The sequence below is a fragment of the Kogia breviceps genome, chromosome 13, assembly GCF_026419965.1.
Source record: "Kogia breviceps isolate mKogBre1 chromosome 13, mKogBre1 haplotype 1, whole genome shotgun sequence".
In the NCBI taxonomy this organism is placed as follows: Eukaryota; Metazoa; Chordata; class Mammalia; order Artiodactyla; family Physeteridae; genus Kogia; species Kogia breviceps.
The window spans coordinates 60,066,463-60,088,362 of record NC_081322.1 but is presented as its reverse complement, the minus strand read 5'-3'; the positions used below and the strand labels follow the sequence as shown (position 1 = coordinate 60,088,362).

The following is a 21,900-nucleotide window of genomic DNA, read 5'->3' as shown; positions in this document are numbered from 1 at the left end:
AATCTTTGCTAATGCAGACAAACCATATCTCTTAAGCACAGCAATCCTACTATAGTAAGATCCTGGCCCAAATGAGAAGTTATTAATCCTGATGCCAAACATGTGTCATATTTCACAATCTTGATACCTGTCATATTCCAAAGTGAATTGAATCCCTGGATAAAAGGAAACATTCGGTAAGATTTTTTTCCAATTAATTTTGCTTCTATCATTGTTATTCAGAAGGTACTTAAAATACGTTTAAGCATTTTCAGATGCAAAAAAATTTTTAAGAGAGACATACACATGTGATTAAACAGTAAAAAAAAGGGAGAAAATAATATAAAATTCAGGATATTGTTTGGGGGAGAGAAGGAAGAGGATCAGAGCACACAAGTGGTTCAGATGTATTGGAAAGGGTCTAGTTTTAAGCTAGGTTGTGTGTGTTACACTGTTAATCTTTAAACTGCGCATACATTTTATATTTCTCCTTTATACATGTGGTATGTTGTATACAGTTTTCAAAATCAAATAAAAGGACAGAAATGACTTGGCTATATTATATATTAATGAAAAGGAGCCAAGGTGAAAGTTAGAAATGGAAGTTATGAAAAGACAAGGATAACTGTTGGAGGTGGATCCCAGGAGAGGAACGATTTATGGGTTCCTGAGATGGAAGAATGAACCTTGGAAAAGAGGGTCATCTATTCCTTATTAGAAGTCAGGGAATGACAGAAGGATGAAAATATGAAAAGAAGCACGCATTAGCTTGAGGCAACTGCTGACTTTGCAAGTCAAAACCAGCCAAACATTGGCAATTTCATATGGATCTGTCCAATACATGGAGAGGCTGTGGTCCAGTGAGGTGGTAAGCATTGCAAGTCTGTCATCTGGACCAGGAAGCAGTGGGTGAGGAAACCTGGGGACAGCGGTATGAGCTGGCATAGGAAAAGGACAAGAGGCTCCCAAGAGGACCTCTGAGCAGTGCTGAAAGCACACCTGGGGCTGGAGACCACAACTGTGTAAAGGCAGCGATGTGCAAGCTTGCGGCATTGTCTCCAGCATCCCTGAGCAAGCCAGCTGTCAGAGGTGAGTGGCTGTTCACAAGGATGTGATGCACATAATTTCTCCTTCTTGAAATGACTCTCTTACCATGACACCAAATCAACTAATGGAAAGTGAATGGTAAGAAGAAATCAAACTGCTGCAGTAGTGGATTTAAGTGAGTAAAGCAATTCTTCAAAGTTTCCGTAATAAGAATGATTCAGGTTTTTGGTGGCACAGTGGTTGAGAATCCGCCTGCCAATGCAGGGGACATGGCTTCGAGCCCTGGTCCAGGAAGATAACCCTCATGCCGCAGAGCAGCTAAGCCTGTGCACCACAACTACCAAGCCTGCGCTCTAGTGCCTGCCAGCCACAACTATTAAAGCCCACGTGCCTAGAGCCCGTGCTCCGCAACAAGAGAAACCACAGCAATGAGAGGCCCACGCACTGCAACAAAGAGTAGCCCCTGCTCGCCACGACTAGAGAAAGCCCGCGCGCAGCAATGAAGACTCAACACAGCCAATAAATATATTAATTAATTATTTTTTTTTAAAAAAAGAATGATTCACTCAAAAATCATAGAATGATTCATGCTTTTGCATTTAAAAATACAAGCTATCAAAGATTACACATTTCTCTTTCAAATTTTTGTAATATTAAACATACAATTTGGGCTTCCCTGGTGGCGCAGTGGTTGAGAGTCCGCCTGCCGATGCAGGGCACACGGGTTTGTGCCCCGGTCCGGGAAGATCCCACGTGCCGCGGAGCGGCTGGGCCCGTGAGCCATGGCCGCTGAGCCTGCGCGTCCGGAGCCTGTGCTCCGCAACGGGAGAGGCCACAACAGTGAGAGGCCCGCGTACCACAAAAAAAAAAAAAAAAAAAAAAAAAAAAAAAGTTGGTGCAAAAGATTTTCCTTAAAGTTTTAAAATCTTTTCATATTATCACCTGCCAGTATCTGCAGAACAGCCACTATGTGTAAGAAATTGCTGGCCCCATGTCCATAAATGTCAGAAACACTAATAAATATAAAGCCTGAGAGTGGAGAACGTTTTTTAAAGCTTTCGCTGATATTTTTAAGGCCCCTAAAAATGTAAACCATATAGATTTGGCACACAAGTTCATAATTAAAGTATGCCTGATACTTTTGTTTGAAAATGATTTCAACACCAAATGTCCCTTATTAGCTTTTTCTTACTTAGTCCAGGGAGGAAGATGAAGATGTTAAAGTGTTAAGTTTTAGCCACTAAGGGCACCATCACAAAATTGATATCCCTGCCCTTTTTAGAACTGCCGTCAAAAAAGACCACACCATTATGGTCTCTATATTTTAACTACCATTATATGTAGCATTTGCTTTAAATTCAATCAGGGGATTTCCCTGGCGGTCCAGTGGTTAAGACTCCGTGCTTCCAATGCAGGGGGCGCAAGTTCGGTCCCTGGTCGGAGAACTAAGATTCCACATGCTGTGTGGAGTGGCCAAGTAAATAAATAAATAAAATAAAATAAAATCATGGGCTCTAAGGTAAAGGGCACTAAACTGCAAGTCAGAAGATTAGTGTTTTTTAAAAAAAATTCAATCAGACTTTGATCCAGCTAGTAACCTTCTTGAATACATAACACAATCCAGTCAAGGAAATGAGTGGCGAGCCTCTTCTAACGTCACTACCAGAGAAACCTTCCCCAGCTGACCACTGAATTTAAAAGCAATTGCTATGAACAGATATATAGTTTATTAACCTTTTATTTGAAAAAAATTACTTCCTAATACCAGGTTTCATAAGAGCTTTGTAAAAATTACTTAATTAAGCATTTAAGATTCTCAGGCAGAACCTGAAATATTTTCTGAGCTACTTTCACTCAAATTAGTTGTTTATGTAATCATTCCCTCTGAAGAAACAATTTGTGAGATCTGTTTTTCCTGAGTATGCCTTCACAAACGTGCTATTAATGTTTCAGATAGTATAATGGAACAGACCACCCAGGGCAGGGGATTGGAACCGCTCCAAAATTACAGATTGATTTTGACATGTTTCAGTTGGCTGGCATTTCAACTAAGGGTTCCAACCACTTGGGAGAAGAGAAAACTACTGAAATGACCCTTTTTCCAGGCAACTCAGTCTAGCTGCAAGAATTATAGCCAATCCATCCAGTATGGCTATGCAGCAGGATTGTTTTGGTGGGGAAAGGGATGAGGGTTTTTTTTCATCCTATGTGCAGAAACAACAATGAAGGTATTCAGTATACCTAATAAAATGTACTGAGTGCCCACTACTTTCAAAGCATTGAGATATAGTGAAAATAATGCAAGACAAAGAGAGAAGACCAGTATTCTGGCGTAGGTGGTTCTAGCACGGGCCAGCTGGGTGGCCATCGGTAAGTCACTTAAGTGTTCTCAGCCTCAATGAAGGCAACAGATCACGTGGCAATAGATCACATGAACTTTCAAATCCTGACCAACTTACAAGCTCAGGATTCTGTGATTCACTGTTCACTAAAGGGTCTTGAGACTTTTGCAAGAAGGCAAGTAAATCACACCCACTAACCTCTGTTTACCCAGTACTGTAACTTTCATTCCAAAGACAGAACTTCTAACATCCCATACCTACTGGAAGCTCCAGAATGTAAATTCAGCCTTCACTCCATTGCTCTGTACGTACCATTTGACCTCTTAACAAATGCATAAAAAATGCCAAAAAATAAATCAGCAAGGGCGCTGTCTGCCAGACATGAAGCGAAGAGGCTAATCCGTGCCCAAAAATGTCCTCCCATGTGTCAAGAAACTGGTAATTGGAAGTAAGAGGAATTCCCCACCTCCAAGAGCAGACTGTGCAGAGGCGGGGCGCCCCTGCCAATACCCAAACCTTTGCCAGAAGCAGAAGCAACGTGGCGAGAGAAGAAAGCTCTTCCACCCCTGCTACTCTGAGTATTTACAGAGATGCATTCCAGCTCCTGGCAGGAACCTGCTGGCAGAAGTAAGTATTCCCTTCTGCAGGAACGGAAGGGAACTTCAGTGTGACAGTTGTGAAACAGCAAAATCAGATCAAGCCTTGATAAAAGGTCTTTCTTGCGCATCAGTTCTGCATTTCCCTTGACGCGGTCCCAGGCTTACAGATGGCTGGGTTTAGAGGAAGGGTGTTGGCGTTTCCCACACAGAGCAGTCGAGACCCAAATCTCCTGGGGTCGGTAAAAGGTTTTTCAGAAATGGATGAATATTGACGTCAAACTCTAACAGCTGACTCACAAATACAGTTTGCTGAATCCCTTAAATACAACAAGGGATGCGATTCACTGCTATTTCACCTCGGTGACGAAGCAATGTACAAATAACAGGAGAGGAAACTTGTTCATTACTCTAATTGAAGGGCAACATGTGCTGCTCCATATGTCAAATCAAAAAGAGGAAGAGAAATTCTTCCTGAGAAGATGAGATGACATTTCAAATGATAAAACATGACTAGAGATTTTTCAAATGTAATTTATAAAGGGCACAGATTTGAACAGCAAAGAAATGTGTTCCTTTGCCCAACCAGAAAACAACATGGTTCCTTCGATGGCATCGTGGGTTAAAATAATTAGTGATGTCACTAAATGATATTTTGGTTATCTCCTTAATGTTGAGAAAGCTGTACACCATGTTTCCCCGCTTTGTATGTCAGGCCTGAAAAATGATCTTCCGGAAAAAGGACCCTTGAGACTACTGCTTTTAGCAGTGAACTAGTCTCAAAACGCTTAGGTAGAAAATGACAAAACACTGGTACCTTCTGTGGCTCGGGCCATGTGATCCCAAGGCACTGTGACCCGCTGAGCACCATCTTTGATCAGGCTTTTAATACACAGCTGTTACTGGCACTGGAGGCTTGAAACTGCTGTAAAACATCTGCCCACTGCACATGTGCCTTTGACGTTTGAGCTGGTCATTTCTGGCCCCCAGGCAATGACTCCATTTGTTGCAAAGTTACTTCATCTCTGTTGCCATAACACTAGGTGTGTACCTTTTTAAATAGCACTCTATTATAAGCACTGATTCACTTTTCCTTCTGGTGTTTCTCCCTCGTGCTCAGTAACAGTAAAAGAAGGCAGCATGCCTTAACACCCAGACCCTTTGGAATTCCTCCCTCTATTATGTATTACAGATGAGCTTTCTCAGTTAAGACTTCTAACTTCTAACTCTCAGCTTTAAGCTTCTATATCTACTGACCACTGGATTCTATCCAACAGAGATATTTACATGGTTTCTTTATTCCTACTTTTGCCCGTTAATTCTGTCAATGTATTCTGATTCAATTTTATTCCTGCAGTTTTGTAAGTCTATGCTGCCTGACTCAATCTTATGGAATCCTAGCTTTACTCAACTATAAATAGTAGTTATTTATAGTCATCACCTTACTATGTGCCAGGAAACGAGCTACCCACCAGAGAAACCAAAATGAATGAGAAATCAAAATGAATGCAATGTCAAAAATTGACAATTTAGGGAACTCCCTGGCAGTCCAGTGGTTAGGACTCCGTGCTTTCACTGCTAGGGGCTCAGGTTCCATCCCTGGTCAGGGAACTAAGATCTCACAAGCTGTGTGGCAAGGCAAAAAAAAAAAAAAAAAAAAAAAATTCACAATTTAGTGGGAAACACAATCAAGAAACATAAGTCATCATAGTAAGTGCCAGAAGATACCTATGCAGAGTGTTACTATGGTAAGAGCACAGACACCTAGTGGAGAAATTATTTCCGCAAAGCGTGGTCAAGTACTGCTTCTAAGATGAAGAGACAATGGAACTTTGACTTAAAGATGAATATATGTTAGCTTAACAAAGAAAAGAGAAGAAACAAGGAGGAGGGAGCAGTTGGCATAGGCATGGAAGCAGGAGTGAACCTGGCATGTTAGGGTCTGATTGCTAAAGCATGCTGGGATATTTATTACTCATGGTGAGCCTAAAAGGTAAGCAGGTCACCAAGGGCCATCCACGTCATGCTTGAGAGGTTGACCTTCATTATAAAGGAAATGGGAAACACTAAGGAGTATTCCCCCCCCAGGAAGCAAGACAACAAACACATAGGCTGAAGGTGAAACTAGAGGCAGAAAGGCTGGTTTTAAGGACTGCTGTAACAATCTAAGCAAGAAAGGACCAAAGCCTTCACTGCAGCCATTGCACTTTAAATGGGTAAGAATGGGCCTCACCGAACTGAAATGACAGGTACGATTAACAAAAGGGATTTGTAGGGATTTGCTGGGTGGGACCAGGGAAATGGTGAGCGAAGGAGTAAGAGATGGTTCTCAGGTACCTGGTGAAGGCATGTTTTTGGACAATAACAACATCTACCATTTATTAAGCAGGCCAGGCAATATTTTCTAAGTGATTTACATGCATTACTTAATTTGATCTTCACAATAACCCTGGAAGATCGGTATCCGTTTGACAGAGGAGGACAATGAGGCAACAAGAGCAGAAAATAATATGCCCAAGGTCACTGAGTTATCAAAGAACAAAGGAAGATTCTGACTCCAGAGCCCTGCACCAGTCCCTGGGATAAAGAATCCTGAGGGAAGTTCAAAGGGGGCAAGGAAGTAAGATCACGATTTCAACTGGATACACGTTGGGTTTTTGTTTCCAGAGTTTGTGAAATATATAAGAGAAGATCTCTAGTAGGGCTAGGAAACATGATTCTGGAATTAATAGGGAGGTTCTAAGCTAAAGATACATGTTTTGGAATCTTCAGGGCACAGGTGGTATTTGGAGCCTGGGTGCAGAAAGTGTTATAAAGTTTAAAAAAAGAGGTGGAGAGAAAGAGGTGCCTTTCATCTCTGCCTGGACCTTGTAGCTAAAGTCTCAAGTATCCAATGCCACTTTGAGTGAACACACTGCATAATTCTGTCAACTATCAGGGCATGGGGGAAAGGAAGATTGAGAAGAAGGTGGTAGCACTAATGGTTTCAGAAAAGAGACTTGAGATTATGGCGGGTCCTTGCCCTTTTGGTCCAGAAGAGAACAAAAAGTTCATATAATGAACCAACACAATTACCATAACTGATTAGTTCTTTAAGTGTCTTTTCCTTTTCTTTCCATATTCAATGCACCTCTGCCCTGTGTGGGAGCTGAGGCTCAGAGAAAGACACAGTGCAGCCTCCTAGGGGCTGGTAGTCTGGTTGGGAGGAGGCACAGGCAAGCTGATTATTACATACAAATCCAGGGACGCTGCATGACTGCTGTATACAGCGATTCTTAACTGCTGGCAACTTTGTCCCCAGAGGACGAGAGGCAATGTCAGGAGCTATTTTTTACTGTTCAACTTGGTCTGTTCTCAACGCTGAAATTACTGGCAGATGTGACAAAACATCCTAAAATGCACAGGACGACCTTTCCACAACAAAGGATTATCTGGTCCAAACAATCAATAGTGGGAAGGTTGAGAAATCCTGCTCTAATGAAGGAGAGCAAAGCCCAGGGCAGAGGAACCAAACACTCAAGGCTGCCCTGGAGGATCAGAGCAACCTCCACGTTGGAGTGGATTCCAGGAGAAGGAATCTGCCAGGAAATGAGTGGATATCTGATCTTCATGGACCCGTGTTCCTTGCTGAGCAGTATTTGTTTTCACAGTCCCGATCCATTATCAGCATTTATTAAGCACCTACTACATGCAATGCAATCCCCCCATGATATGGAGGAGAAATATACATAAGAAAGGCAGGGTTCACACTCTTAAGGGTATAAAGAATGCTAATTTAGCAAGCTTTTTCACATACTTTATCATTTAAACCTCAGAGTAATCCAGGGAAGCAGCTATAGTACTAGCCGCACTTTGTCAATTCATTAATGGCTCACTGAGATTAAATGACATACTTCAGACCTCACAGAAAGCGGCAGTGCTGCTCCAAACGCTGATGTCACCCTCGGCTCCTGCCTTGTGCATGATCGCACCCTGCAGAATGCAGCTCACACTCACCCGACATGACAAAAGGCACCGTCATTTCACCACAATGGGACTCGGTCAAGTTTGCTCTTCAGCTACAGTGAAGAACTTCAGAATGCTTCTCGGTTACAACTAGATGACTCGGGGGCTGGGGATAGGGATAGATTAGGAGTTCAGGATTAGCAGATACACACTACTACATATAAAATAGACAACCAACAAGGACCTACTGTATAGCACAGGGAACCACACTCAATATCTTATAATAACCTATAATGGAAAAGAATCAGAAAAAGAATAAATATATATATGTATACCTGAAACACTTTGCTGTATACACCTGAAACTATCACAGCATTATAAATTACCTATACCTCAATGAAAATAAAGTAAAAGAAAAGAAAAAGAACAAAAATAACTAGATGACTGAGAGGTATGATAAGATCTCATTTCTCCAGAATCCAAACAACTGAGATAATATTGTATGATTTATAATCATGTCTATCAGGGCTAAAATGTTATAATCAAAGAAAAATTAAATTATATAGTCAAAAATAGTTTGAAGGCTGTCGGGCATTTACTTTTTCATAGTGTTTTGGAAACTGATAAAGCATTCAGAGTAATTTTTAGTTAACCAGAACATCCAAGAAATCAAAACACTTCTGGCCATTCTTGAGGTGAGCTTAATGTACTTGTAAGCAGAATAATTTTATTAGTAACTCAATTGTCAATATGAGCAATTTTTACCTGGTTAAACCTTCCTAAGGAAGCACATTCACAAAGAACTGGGTGGAGAATTTATAGCTTTATTGTGACAAAGTGGGCCCATGTAATGAGCCCATAGAAGTTTGAACATATGTCCTTTACTTAGCACAACTAACCTGCAAATTTTACTGAGAAAGTTTGAAATTTCTGAGAAAATCTGAAATTCAGTGAATCATCAGAATCTATTGATGGTGTTAAAATCTGGCTGTGATCTCCTATATCTAAAAGTAACGGTTTCTCAAAATTCTGGAGCTGTATCACTGCTTTCCTCCTATCATATTCACAACTTTTTGGTGGAGGGCCCAGGGATCCACATTAACTTTATATAGTACTCTCAAGTATATAACGTTTACTTTCAATTTTTATAAGATGATGATACAGTTGTGGGTTGAGGGAGGCAACATAATGTCAAAGGAGCAAGAGCTCCAGTGACAGACCCCTTACTCGATGAGCAACCAAGGACAAGTTCCTTCACTTTTCTAGAACATTCTTAGATGCACAATTGTTACCTCGCATGGTGCAGTGAGAATCAAGTGAGAAGGCATGGACAAAGTACCTAGCAAGGTACACAGAGTACATACTAACAAATGTTAGGCATTTTCCTTCACAGAAAGATGAAATTCAAGTTCTAAAGTAATATTTACCTTTCCATTTGGAAAGGCCACCTTTCACAGGGGTCATGTACAGTGGAGCTGGCTTGGTGAATCAAAGGTCCTGCTCCTAGCTTTCCTTAATCCTTTTCTGCAGGCTCACACCTCCCTCTTCCCCTAATGGTACAAGCACTGATATATCTACTCTGCTCATCATTATTCCCAGCATGTGCCTTCACTGCCTTATTCAAAGTCTACACCTGGCATTCTGGACAGTGCATTACAGTAGAACATGCCCTGGGCTGAGAATCAGGAGACCCCTCAGGCCCTTCCCAATCTACTTCTTGCTTCCACTAATATTCCACTAATATCTCACAGTATGACTGGATCCCAATTCTAAATCTTTGTTCTCTCATATGTAAAATCAGAGGACTATATTAGAAGGTCTCCTATAGTCTACCCAAATCCAACAATCTATAGTTATAACCTAAAATTGTATCCTAAGGTTCTAATTTGTTGAGAGGCCATGAAGATATCATTGGCTTATCTAATTACCTAAACATAATGAAGCTAGAATACAGTAGTATTTTCATATTATGTTTATTTTATATTTATATTCAATTTACCTTTATTAGATTAATGATGAGCAGTTGCTTTTTTAATAAGTTTTCTTGTCTTCTCCTTAAACATAGTGATCAGAGTTAAAATTACCACCATTCAGTGAGTGCCATGAGTTATATGATTCTGTAAGCACACATACCTGCAGAGGTTGATGTCATTCACATAAACTGCAATAAATTTGCTTTCTGTAAGGATACTGAAATGCTTCTTTTTTTCAGTCTTAGTGATTTTAGTGTTTATAATTGATTGATGCACGTATTTTTTAAGTACTGGAATTATTTTTAAAAATCAAATATGTACTTAATGTACATAAAAATTAACAGGCATTATTTCTAGTGACAAGATTGAGAAAGCATGGTTACCTAATTATGCCACTCGCTAAATCAATCACCTTATCAGAAGTAGAAAAAATAGGGCTCTATGAGTTTAGCTTAGAGAGTGAAAACACACATAATCAAGAATGCACATGTAACATCAACAGACACTGAACTTATCTAAGCAATGAATTGTCATACTCTGAAAATAGGTCCTATTTTCCCTAAGGACAGGTATAATACCTCTCTTGATCATTCCTTCTGTAGGTTATCAACTTAGGAAGTGTCTATAGAGCTAATTTCCTAATGTTGTAATTTACGCACATTTCCTTTCGAATTGTTTTTTCCCTAAAGAAGGAGGTATCTGATTCTTACATTTGAAAGCTATTAATATAAACTTTCTCTTTTCCAGAATAATCCTAGTTCCTTACACATTTTGCAACATCTTAAGCAGGTCTTATTGCTCACCTAAACATCAACTCCCTCACGGCCTCTTCATTTGGAGATTACTGAAGTGGACATGATGATCTCCACTAGTGTACAGTATAAGGATGTTACTGACATTTAAAATTTCACTCTCCTCCTTCCTGGGTGGAACTTGCCTTTCTCCCTTCCACTCCCATATACTCATTATGAAAATGTCCACCTGTGAAAGGAAAATTATCCTGAGAAGTGGAAACTAACTGTAAATTTTCAATTCTCTGAGACACTGGAATACCTACCCTTCACATCTTTGCATTCTTTCTTACTTTCACAAAGGTAAACAGAATTTTTGAAACTTCCAAAGAGAAAACAATTGGACAGGACTCTGAGTCACTCTAATAAAAAAAGTTTAAACCTAATAAATATACAAAACAATGAATATATCAGAAACTCTCTAAAACAAAAAAGTTTAAACCTAAATATTTCCAAATCCAGTAGCCAAAGAGCCTCACCTATGACTGTTCCAGGGAAACACAGTTAAGGGTATGGATACTGTACCATGATTTTGGTCTAGAGTTCCCTCTACAGATTTGAGTCCCCTTGGCTCAACCATTTGTAAACAAACTTGAAAAGTCATGTGGTTGAGTCCACATGACCACACTCAAAAGACCACACCCAATGACCTACCCTTTTAAAACCCTACCCAAACAAAACAGCCTTTCTGCTACAAAGGAATTATGGGAATTTTCCCAAAGGCCTTTAACGTTGTTATGTGATTGATATTTTTATGATAAACACAATAGGGCTGGGGGACAGTTACTGACGGGTAACCCCTCCTTCTTTCTTTTCGTGCATTTCAGAGTCTTGCACCACCAACTTCACATAAGGAAGACATACTATCACAAGATGACAGAGCTAGAATGGATCATAAAGGTCAGATCCTCTTCGAATGGATAATTAAAGGGCCTTCTCCTACCCACTCACTTTAATAGCATCAGAGGATTATTGATGAATGAGCCATGTTGTGAGACTGCCTTCAACACAGCTGAAAGGTTTCCGATTTCGAAATAGGTTCTGAGTGAGGGAGTGCCTGGGAGTCCTGCAGGGAAATCTATAAAAGGATCTGGCTTTCAACTGCTGCTGCTGAAGAAAAAGGAATACTGACTTTTGAGCACAGGTTTTAAAATAACAAAGCAAAATTTGCAAAGCAAATTTACTATAAAATGTTCCAAGGTCATACCTGCTGAGATTACATTTTTACTAGTTTCCTTTTTCTTTCTTCCTCTTCTTGTTTTTTGTTTTTGGCCTTGGGGAGGTGGGAGAAAAGTGTTTCAATTCCAATGGCCTAGAGTAGCTTTTAAAGACCTATGGTTTCTTTTCTGCCCTAAAAGAGTGAAATACTTTTCCATACTTTATATTTTTGCCAACGACTATACAGTTGCTGTATAAACCCAGATACATACACATGAGTGAAATAAAGAATACAGGAAAATTCTAGATAATGTAAATGTAAGAGCCCTTTGCTCTCAAATATATTAACAATTTTCCTTAGAATATCAATATGATTTCAGAAAAACAGGAGTTTCTTTCTCAACTGAAGGATAATATTCTCAACTGTTCATTTTGCATTTCAAAGCACGACCGAAGGGCAAAAGGTTGCCCCGAAAAACTCATCTGAAAATTCTTCTTATGGTTTATCTATAATAATGTGAGATTACATAGCGTTATGAGTTAACTGAAGCTCAGACTCTTAGGAAAGGTGTTCAAAAAGGAAAATGACAGTCAAGATCAGTGATTGCAAGGTTATAGACCTCCTTTCATTCCAAGCAGGACATAATGTAGTTTTACAATCACAGAAGTACAGAGAAATTAATTTTTCTTTTTGACAATGAGCTTCTGATTAAGGGCGTTTTCTTTTGGGGATGTGGGTGGAGAGCAAAGACCTGGAGCAATCCTGCAAAAGAGCCTCCTCAACAAAATGATCTGCAAACTTTTTTACAGTGAGTGTTTCACGAGAGTAGCTGGCCTACCTTTATTGTACATTAAAAGTATTTACTGGAGAAGCTTTGATTTGGCAAAATAAGACAACTGCTTTATATAATCAGGTTAACAAAAGAAATGGCCTGCCAAATCCCTGACAATAAACTGTTAGGAATTTAAAGGAACTTTGTTAGATCCCTGAAAGAACAAACAGATAATAAAAATAATCATAAAAAGCCACCTTCCAGGCGAAAACGTTTTCTCCAGGGCCCTGATGTCATCCCACACTGTCGCTCACTCACCTCCAGGCACAGAGTCCCAGTAAGGAGCCCTGGTCCCCATCAGACCTTGCAGTAGCTTCAGGCTATAAGAAATGAAAAGTTTTATCATGTGGTCTCCATAAGTGATAATTCCTCCAAAATGCATGCATGGAGCAAAATGTTAACAAAGAAAATCCCCTTTCTAGATAAAGACTTTTTTCTGACTTTCTTCCATATTTATATCCAAAAGATTGTATTAAACCTGACAGTCTTCCTGTGTTTCTACCACTGGATGAGATGCTAATAAAGATAATCCTTTTATGAAAAGATAATAAATGTACTCCAAGTGTTAACTGTTGTAATATTAGAAGAAAAGCAAAAATAATCCCAAAGTGTCTGACACCGTGAAGCTTCTAAGAGAAAAAAATTCCTTCAGAAAACTTTCGGGGATAGTTATCTGCCCCTTGACAAGTTAACAAGTGTGATCCAATCTTCACTTTACATGTTAAGCTTCATTTAAAAAATTCCAAAATATCCAGTGATACATCTGAAAAACATGCTTTTCCTTCCCAAGATTGCAAAGGAAAGTTTTAAATATCACAAGAATCAATATTTCCTTTTTTTTTTCAATTCAATCAATATTAATTTTTAATTAATTAAAAACTATAATTTAAAAACGTTGGTAGCAGGCCACATTGCAGCCTTTAGAAAGGTATGTTTATCAAAACTTCAGTACCATGACAAATGTTTATAATAAACTAAAAAAATTCATAAAGAATAAATTTACTTTCTATAAAGTACCGATAAAAACAACTTACAATGTTGAGAAAGTACTTAAGAAATGATTTCTTCTTTTTTCATATTATTTGAATATATTATTGCTGTAAAATTCTTTGGGTCCATTGGCCCTCAAAGTTTTAATATTTGTCAGAATTATTCAGAAAACTTTTAAAAGAGAATGATAATCCTCTGGACTCATAATGAAGACAGTATTCACCACTTTCTGATATTCATTTTTATCTCTATGCCAACCAAATGTGATTTACTAAAACATTAAAAATTGAAACTGAAGACACTTATTGGGTTTTTGAGCCTGACAGCTCATACTTTATTGATCAGTATTTTCAGAGAGACTGGGATGTAATATCTAGATACACAGCTGAGTTATGAACTATGTTTGGGAAGCCAATTATTTGTCACTGCCAGGCATTCAAGTGTTCAACTTTCAGTTGAACACTTTCAGTTTTATTAAGATAAATAATAAATGGATGTTCAAAACTTCATGGATGTTTCACAACATCAAAATGAAAGAGGCCAAGAAAAGGACTGGATTATCTACTGTCATTGAACACTCCCCCTCTGGCTATGTTCTGGAATGACAGGACGCCCAGACTTGCTGCCGCATACTGTTTCTACTTCGTGCCTCACACTGTGCCAGACCCTTTACTTACTTACATGACCTTTCATAACCCAACCATGCTTCCAAGGAAGTCATGCTGTCGCACGCTAGGGAGAGTGAACTAAGGCTCAGAGAGGTTAAGTAACTTGACCAAGATCACATAGCTTTTAGTGTGTAAAGCTCGAATTCTCCAGTGATTTTCAAATTATCCCTGGCAATGGGACTCTTTTTTTCAAACAAAATCTCACTTAAATCATAAATAGCCCAGAAAATCAAAAGTTGACTCTATATTTTAAAAATATCTTTGAAGGGGAGCCACTTCAGCTAGACAGACGGGTGATAGGGATTCTGTAATGAATGGAAGAGAAAATGCATGTAAGAGATGGGATCTCACTCAGAGATGGTCCAGCAGGTCTGGGAACCAGCCTTCCAAAAGTTAACCTTTGGGCTTCCCTGGTGGCGCAGTGGTTCAGAATCCGCCTGCCGATGATGCAGGGGTCACGGTTTCGTGCCCCGATCCGGGAAGATCCCACATGCCGCGGAGCAGCTGGGCCCGTGAGCCATGGCCGCTGAGCCTGCGCGTCCGGAGCCTGCGCTCCGCAACGGGAGAGGCCAAAACAGTGAGAGGCCCGCATACCCAAAAAAAAAAAAAAAAAAAAGTTAACCTTTAATTAGCAATTCCTCAAATCTCATTGGCTAAAGTATAGAACTAAAGGATAAGAACCGTATAAACCTTTCAGGTGCCTACACTTAGATTTTAAAATGGCACTCTGCCTCTTTCCACAGACTGCTTTTTATATGTGCACGTCGACAGAAAAAAAAAAAAAAAAAAAGGCTTTCTCCCACTCTGCAGGAATAATATCATGCTATAATGTGTGTCTGACATAGCACAAGGCAGCTTAGGGACTGTCACTCAATGTACTGCAGTTGTACAGAAAGATGGCTGGCATTCTAAAAGAACTGCACTTGCAGAAAAGTTACTGGAGTCCCCAGCACAGCGTCCAGGGCTGACAGTTATTTCTCATTCATCTTCTGCACCAGACATAGTTATCCACAGGGAAGTCAACTTCCATGACTAAAGTCCTCTCTGAACCGGAAAACGGCCCCACTTCTCTCCTCAAAGGTTATCTTCAGAAATGGTTCACGCAGAGGCACAGATGTGGGAAAAAAATTGTTTTTTTGGTTGGGAGCAAGCAAGAAGATGGATCATCAAATATAGGCAGCAGTATCTGGCACTACTTCTTAGGACACATTGCTGGGAAGGTCTTATGTAACTGACGGACACTTATGCCAGGACAGATAAAACCAGTGGTAAGCTCACCTTCTAAGCATTCAAATAACAAAAGAAAAGGTGCCAAAGGCGGTCTGGAGGATTCTCATTGACACAGGGGAACCTGGGCAGCAAGGTGCAAACTCCCAAAGGACTGAAAGTCCAGGAGAGTTTTTTATTATATACGTTTCAATCATAACTTAAGAAAGTACTATGGACATAATAGCACTATTAAGTGTTTTGATAACTTCATATTATAAATAAGGTTATTCCTGAATCTTAAATAATCTTTTAATATGAAGAAAAATATTAAAAAATGAAAAGACTACATTAGAAGATAAGAGAAAATGTAAATGTAGTTAATCCCCTCTAATTTGACAATGAGCACACAAGGATGATTTTTATTTTTGCACATTAGTTTCATGTACTATTGGTGACTTTCCACTGTGTCTTTTCCTGTAGGAAAATACAAGAACAAGGATGTGATGCTCCCTCAGGGTCCACTGTCACACACAGAACGGGCTAAGCTAAGCTCCCAAGTGAGGAGGCTAAAGGCAATCTCAAATAACAGGTGTCTTTTCTCTTCAATTTTAACAAGCTAAAATGCAGTTGTTATAAGAGCCAGGGTAATCCTCTGAGTCTTCTGCTAGCTATCCAAGCAACTCTCTTTTAAATTATATACTTTCCTTATAGTGTCCTGGAAAAGAAAATAGCTTTAAAATGCCTGTCACATAGATAACATATGACCTAGTAATGCTTTAAAATAAAGTTATAAAATAAACAAGTCCTGGGGAATGTAATGTACAACATGGTGACTATAGTTAATAATACTGTATTGTATATTTGAAAGTAGCTGAGAGTAGATCTCAAAAATTCTCATCACAAGAAAAAAAATTTGTGACTGCATTAATTTGATGGATGTTAATTTAAGTAGACTTATTGTGGTAAGCATTTCACAATACATACATATATTAAATCATTATGTTGTATATCTGAAACTAATATATTATACATCAATTATGTCTCAATTTTTAAAAAGTATATATGGGGACTTCCCCGGTGGTCCAGTGGTAAAGAATCCACCTTACAATGCAGGGGATGTGGATTTGATCCCTGGTCAGGGAACTAAGATCCCACATGCTGTGGGGCAACTAAGCCTGTGTGCCATAACTACTGAGATCACGCACCTCAACTAGAGAGCCTGCCTGTTGCAAACTACAGAGCCCACGCGCTCTGGAACCCACACGCCACAACTACAAAGCCCACGCAGCCTGGAGCCTGCGTGCCACAACTAGAGAAGAGAAAAACCCGTGCACCACGACTAGAGAGAAGCCTGCACGCCGCAACTAGAGAGAAACCTGCGTGCCGTGGCAAAAGATCCTGCACGCCACAGTGAAGATCCCGCATGCTGCAACTAAGACCCGATGCAGCCAAAAATAAATAAATAAATCTTTAAAGCATAAATAAATAAATTTGAAAAATAAATAAAAATTTTTAAAATTTTTAAATAAAAAGTGTACATGCAAATGCTTTAAAAAGTTCAAAGACCTACCAAATTGGAAGGCAGCAGTGGAATTGATAGTAGGAATAGATGAGTCACCATCATGATAATGAAAATGACCTTCAGATATGCTATTCTATCATGATTTTTTTGTGAAGGTATGATTCGTTCATTTATTCTGTTCTAATTTAGCATCAACAACTATGACATGGAATTCAAAAAAAGATTTTCAGCAATTTCTAACCCCATTTCAGCCAAAAGTTTATAGGTTAAACTACAACACGGTTGTATGTGTAAGTTTAATTGGAGAAAGAAATTGAACCTAAATCTTCAGAAAGGGCTCAGTAAGGAGCAGGCAAACAAAGCTTTCTTGCTAATACCACGTACCTTTCATGAATGACATCACACTCTTGGCTTTTCTCCTACCTCCAGGGCTGCTACTTCTCTGTATGTTTCTCTAACCACCCTTAAATGTGGAAATCCCCAAAGCATGCTCTTAAGTCACCTTCTTTGTTTGGTCTCTATTCTCTCCATGACTTATTACCAACTGCAAGCTCTCAAATTTATGTCTCCATTCTAAATTTATCATCTGAGCTCCACACCCATCTGTCCAAAAGCCTACTTGCCCTTTCCCCTGGGATATCTCACTTGCAACTCAAATGTAACATGTCCAAAACTGAACTCATGAACAGAACTTAGGAAAAGTCTTCCTCACCTATATGAATACTACCACCATCCATGTTAAAATCTTGGAGGATCTTGGACCACATTTTCCCACATGCTCTCAGTTACCAATGTCTGCTGGTTCTGCCTTCAAAACCTGTCTTTACTCTGTCCACTTCTCTCCAACATAATTGCCACCACCCGATCAAAGGCCCTGTTACCTCTTCCTTTATGCATTCTTGCTTCTTCCAACTCCTTCACCAGGAAACTCCTAGGATGATACCTAAATGCAAATCAGTTCATGTCATTCCTCTTTTTTTCAAAGCCTGCTCTTTGGATCAAGTATCTAACCCTTACCATTTCCCTCAGGGCACTGCATAATGGCTGGGCCAGCTTACAGCTTTTCCGTCCACCGTCTCTCCCCTGCTCACTTTGACAAATAACAGGGTTTGCTTTCTGTCCTTCAAAAACAACCCAAGTCCTTCCTTCCTCAACCCCCCCACTTGGGTTTTCCTTTCTGGCAAGCATCTTTTCCAGACAAGCTCCTCTCGTCTCTGGTCCCATCTTACAAGACATTTCTCAGGGGAGCCTTCACTGACCCTCTGACTCACGACCCTCTCTCCTAGCAACCTGTGTGTCTTCATGCCACAAATCAAACTTATTTTTTTTAATATAAATTTTATTTATTTTTGGCTGTGTTGGGTCTTCGTTGCTGCATGCAGGCTTTCTCTAGTTGAGGCGAGCGGGGGCTACTCTTCGTTGTGGTGCGCGGGCTTCTAATTGCAGTGGCTTCTCTTGTTGTGGAGCACGGGTTCAAGGCACACAGGCTTCAGTAGTTGTGGCTCGCAGGCTCAGCAGTTGTGGCTCATGGGCTCTACAGCACAGGCTCAGTAGTTGTGGCACATGTGCTTAGTTGCTCCGTGGCATGCGGAATCTTCCCATACCAGGGCTTGAACCCACGTCCCCTGCATTGGCAGGCAGATTCGTAACCACTGTGCCACCACGGAAGTCCCACACTTATTATTTATGATGTAATTTTTTGCCCCTATTACTAGAGCATAAGCTCCCTGTCCACCCTGTGGACACATCTCGCTGTTCCCCCTGCACCACACGCAGTCAGTAACCAGAACACAGCAGTTGCTCCATGAGCATCTCTTGACCAAATGAATGCTGATATTTAAGGAGGTTTTCTGGGCATGCTCCAAGTCATTAACCCTGACAGTCCTGGTTCTTATTAGGTAGCTAATCTCAGGCCAAATATCACAGTGTTTCTCTTCCTTAACCCATGTATGTCACCCCATTCTTCAAGAGCCAAGATCAGGAGGAGAAAGGCCTGGATTTTAAGCCTCTATCTACACCTAATGCTTAGTAAGTGAACTTTAGCAAAAGCGGACTGCTTCTCCAGACTTCAGATTTCTTACTGTTGTATGAAAGAGTCTCCTCATGGCTCTCACACCCTGAATCGGTGAATGCACATTTTCCAATCCACAGCAGAATTTTGCTCACACCCAAAGATAAAACATCTCCTTTGGAATTCTCTGGGTCATTCTTGCTTCAAAGTCTTTATCAGTGTCACTTTTATTTGATCCCATCACTGCTGAGAATCCTGAACTGGGGTTCAGGCCCATCAGGTAGGGCCTACAGCTGATGAGGCAGAATACCTAGGCCGCCACTCGCTGCCTAGTCCCTTCTGAGACTAGTTAATGACCATGAGGACTGGGCCCAGCAAAGCCCCCACTGTAGGTCAGGACCCTGGCAGATGCCTCTTATGCTATTCAGAGTAAAGTCCAAAGTTCCCTCGTGGCCCCAAGGCCCTCTATAAGCCCCTGCTCTGTTTTAATCACACTGGCCTCTTTGCTATTCAAACGTTCCAAGCCAACTCCCACCTCTCCTGCGGCCTCCTCTGGCCTTTGCACTTCCTGCTCTCCGCCTGGCACTCTCCTCTCCCCCAGACCTTCTAATGAGTCCTCCCCTCGCTTTCATTCAGGTCTCTGCTCAAACATCAGACCTGATCACGGGGGCTTTCCGTGACTAGGGTACACTACCCCTATCCCAGCGCTCTCTGTCCCAGAGGTGTGCTTCATTATTCATATTATTTGTCACAAGAAAGTATACATGTATTGTCTCTCTCCTGAGGACCTTCCTTTTGTTTCCTGTTATCTATCCAGTGCCTAAATTAGTAGGTACTCAGAAAATATTTACTGAATGAGTGGATGAAAAAAGCAATGAATAAGTGATGCTCTATTAGCAACCGAGAAGACAGCAGATCTAAAGGTGCAGGAGTATATATGAAGGTCTGGAGGAGTGGTGAGCATGAGGACGTGGATGGGGAGCGTAGGTCCCTAGACCCCAAAGCTGGTGAGCCAAGGGGGCAGGGTTCATGGGGTTGTGTGTTGGGGGAGGCAGGGGCATGTTGCCAGTCCGTGGGTCTCCTGCCAAATGAACACTGAGTCACTGGCAGCTGGAGAACCCCCAGGGTAATATCAGTAGAAATGAGAATCGGGACGCAGGTGGCCTTGTTGCCGAAAGATGGATGGCACGTGCTGCCTTTTTTATCTTTGTCTTCTTTTTGTAATCTGTCTTTTGAAAAGAAACCTAGGGCTTCCCTGGTGGCGCAGTGGTTGAGAATCCGCCTGCCGATGCAGGGGTCATGGGTTCGAGCCCCGGTCCGGGAAGATTCCCACATGCCGCGGAGCGGCTGGGCCCGTGAGCCATGGCCGCTGAGCCTGCGCGTCCGGAGCCTGTGCTCCGCAACGGGAGAGGCCACGACAGTGAGAGGCCCGCGTAAGACAAAAATAAAAAATAAAAAAAAATAAAAAGAAACCTAACCAAATTCCACATCGAAGGCTTCTGTGAAATAATGCACAGTTTCACTCGCTACCATCTCCTTTCCCCAAGCTCAGACTCAGGGAGACCCAAAGATCATCTTTCAAAACTCTCATCCTTGCTCTAAGTATGTATCAGATGGCTCTCTGGACTGTGAGTTCCTCGAGAGAAGCCTGTTAACTTCCAGAACTGACCACAGTGGATGGCACTTGGCCCACTCTCCATAAATGTCTGATGACTCAATAAGTATATTTTGAACTCGGTCTCCCGGAAGACAATGAGCTTAACAAACATCATTAATTATATGCTATTATCATCTATGTTCCACCACGCCGGTGTTGGCAGAGGAGTTCTGAATAGAGGTTGGTTCAACGATTGGGAGACTCATAAAATAAATAAGGAATTTCCACATGTGTTTAAATAGAGTGTGATAAAACCAACTGTTGCTAATGAAACCTTTATCTGACATGTGGGCTTTCCAGAGACTTCCACCTATACTGCATATAAAGAAGATAATTATAGCTGTGTATTAGATTTTTATTTTCAATATTTCAATTTTTAATTTTGACTATAATTGAAAATTATTATTAATATTCAGAGTACAGTTAACATTTTATCTAAATTTTTTTCTAAGAAATGATTTGGTCTTTTCATAAAAATACTGTCTTAAATATGATTTTATATTGTAGGGTGATATTTTACTGACAGTACAGAAGATTCAATATAATTAATTCAGCAAACATTCACTGAATGCGTACAATACTCAAGTCACTATGCTAGGCACAGTTAAAAAAATATAAGCTTTACATAAAAACTTCACAGTGGACTGATTAAGCTGTTTATATTTTATGGACAGAACTATACTTATATTAATATAGAATATTTGTAGTCACATTAAAAACCCTTTGAAGGTGGATATAACTATTTATGGGATACCTTCAGCCACATAATGATGTAGGGGACATCTTCAGCAGAGCTACACAGGGAGTTCCTAACGCGAACGTTGCTTAGCATTCTAAGCAATATTGCTTAACCTCAACCACTCAACCATGACCAATGACCTCAAACATCATGCTCCAGAAGAAAAACCTTCTAAGGGCTTTCCAGTTCCCTGAAAATAAAGCCTACCTCCCTTCCCCAATATGCAAGGCTGGTCTTAGTTCAAATGACAAACCCAGAGAGGTCTTTCCTGACCTTCTGATCTACTGAACCCCAGGCACTCTGTTACATCAGGTTCCTTCCTTTTCTCATAGGACTTTCTACTTCCTGAAACTGACTTGTCTTCCTCATTTAGGATGTACACTCCACCACAACCTTTCTTTTGATCTTTACCCTATCCCCAGCTCCTGGCACATAACATT

The 21,900-nt window shown here is 40.5% G+C and overlaps 1 protein-coding gene across 4 annotated transcripts in view; it reads right to left on the bottom strand.

Annotated features, from left to right (window-relative positions):
• Positions 1-21,900, bottom strand: part of TMEM200A (transmembrane protein 200A) — a 71,574-nt gene that overhangs the window by 38,547 nt on the left and 11,127 nt on the right. Inside the window, exons 3-4 of one of the 4 annotated variants that reach the window (XM_067010745.1) lie at positions 12,923-12,984; positions 7,961-8,075 (exon numbers count right to left, since the gene is read on the bottom strand). The exons of 1 other annotated variant lie outside the window; for it this stretch is intronic. The gene's annotated coding sequence lies outside the window, so the exon portion shown is untranslated. The remainder of the gene's footprint in view (positions 1-7,960; positions 8,076-12,922; positions 12,985-21,900) is intronic. 2 more of the 4 variants (XM_067010746.1, XM_059083382.2) reach the window with 2 other exon arrangements.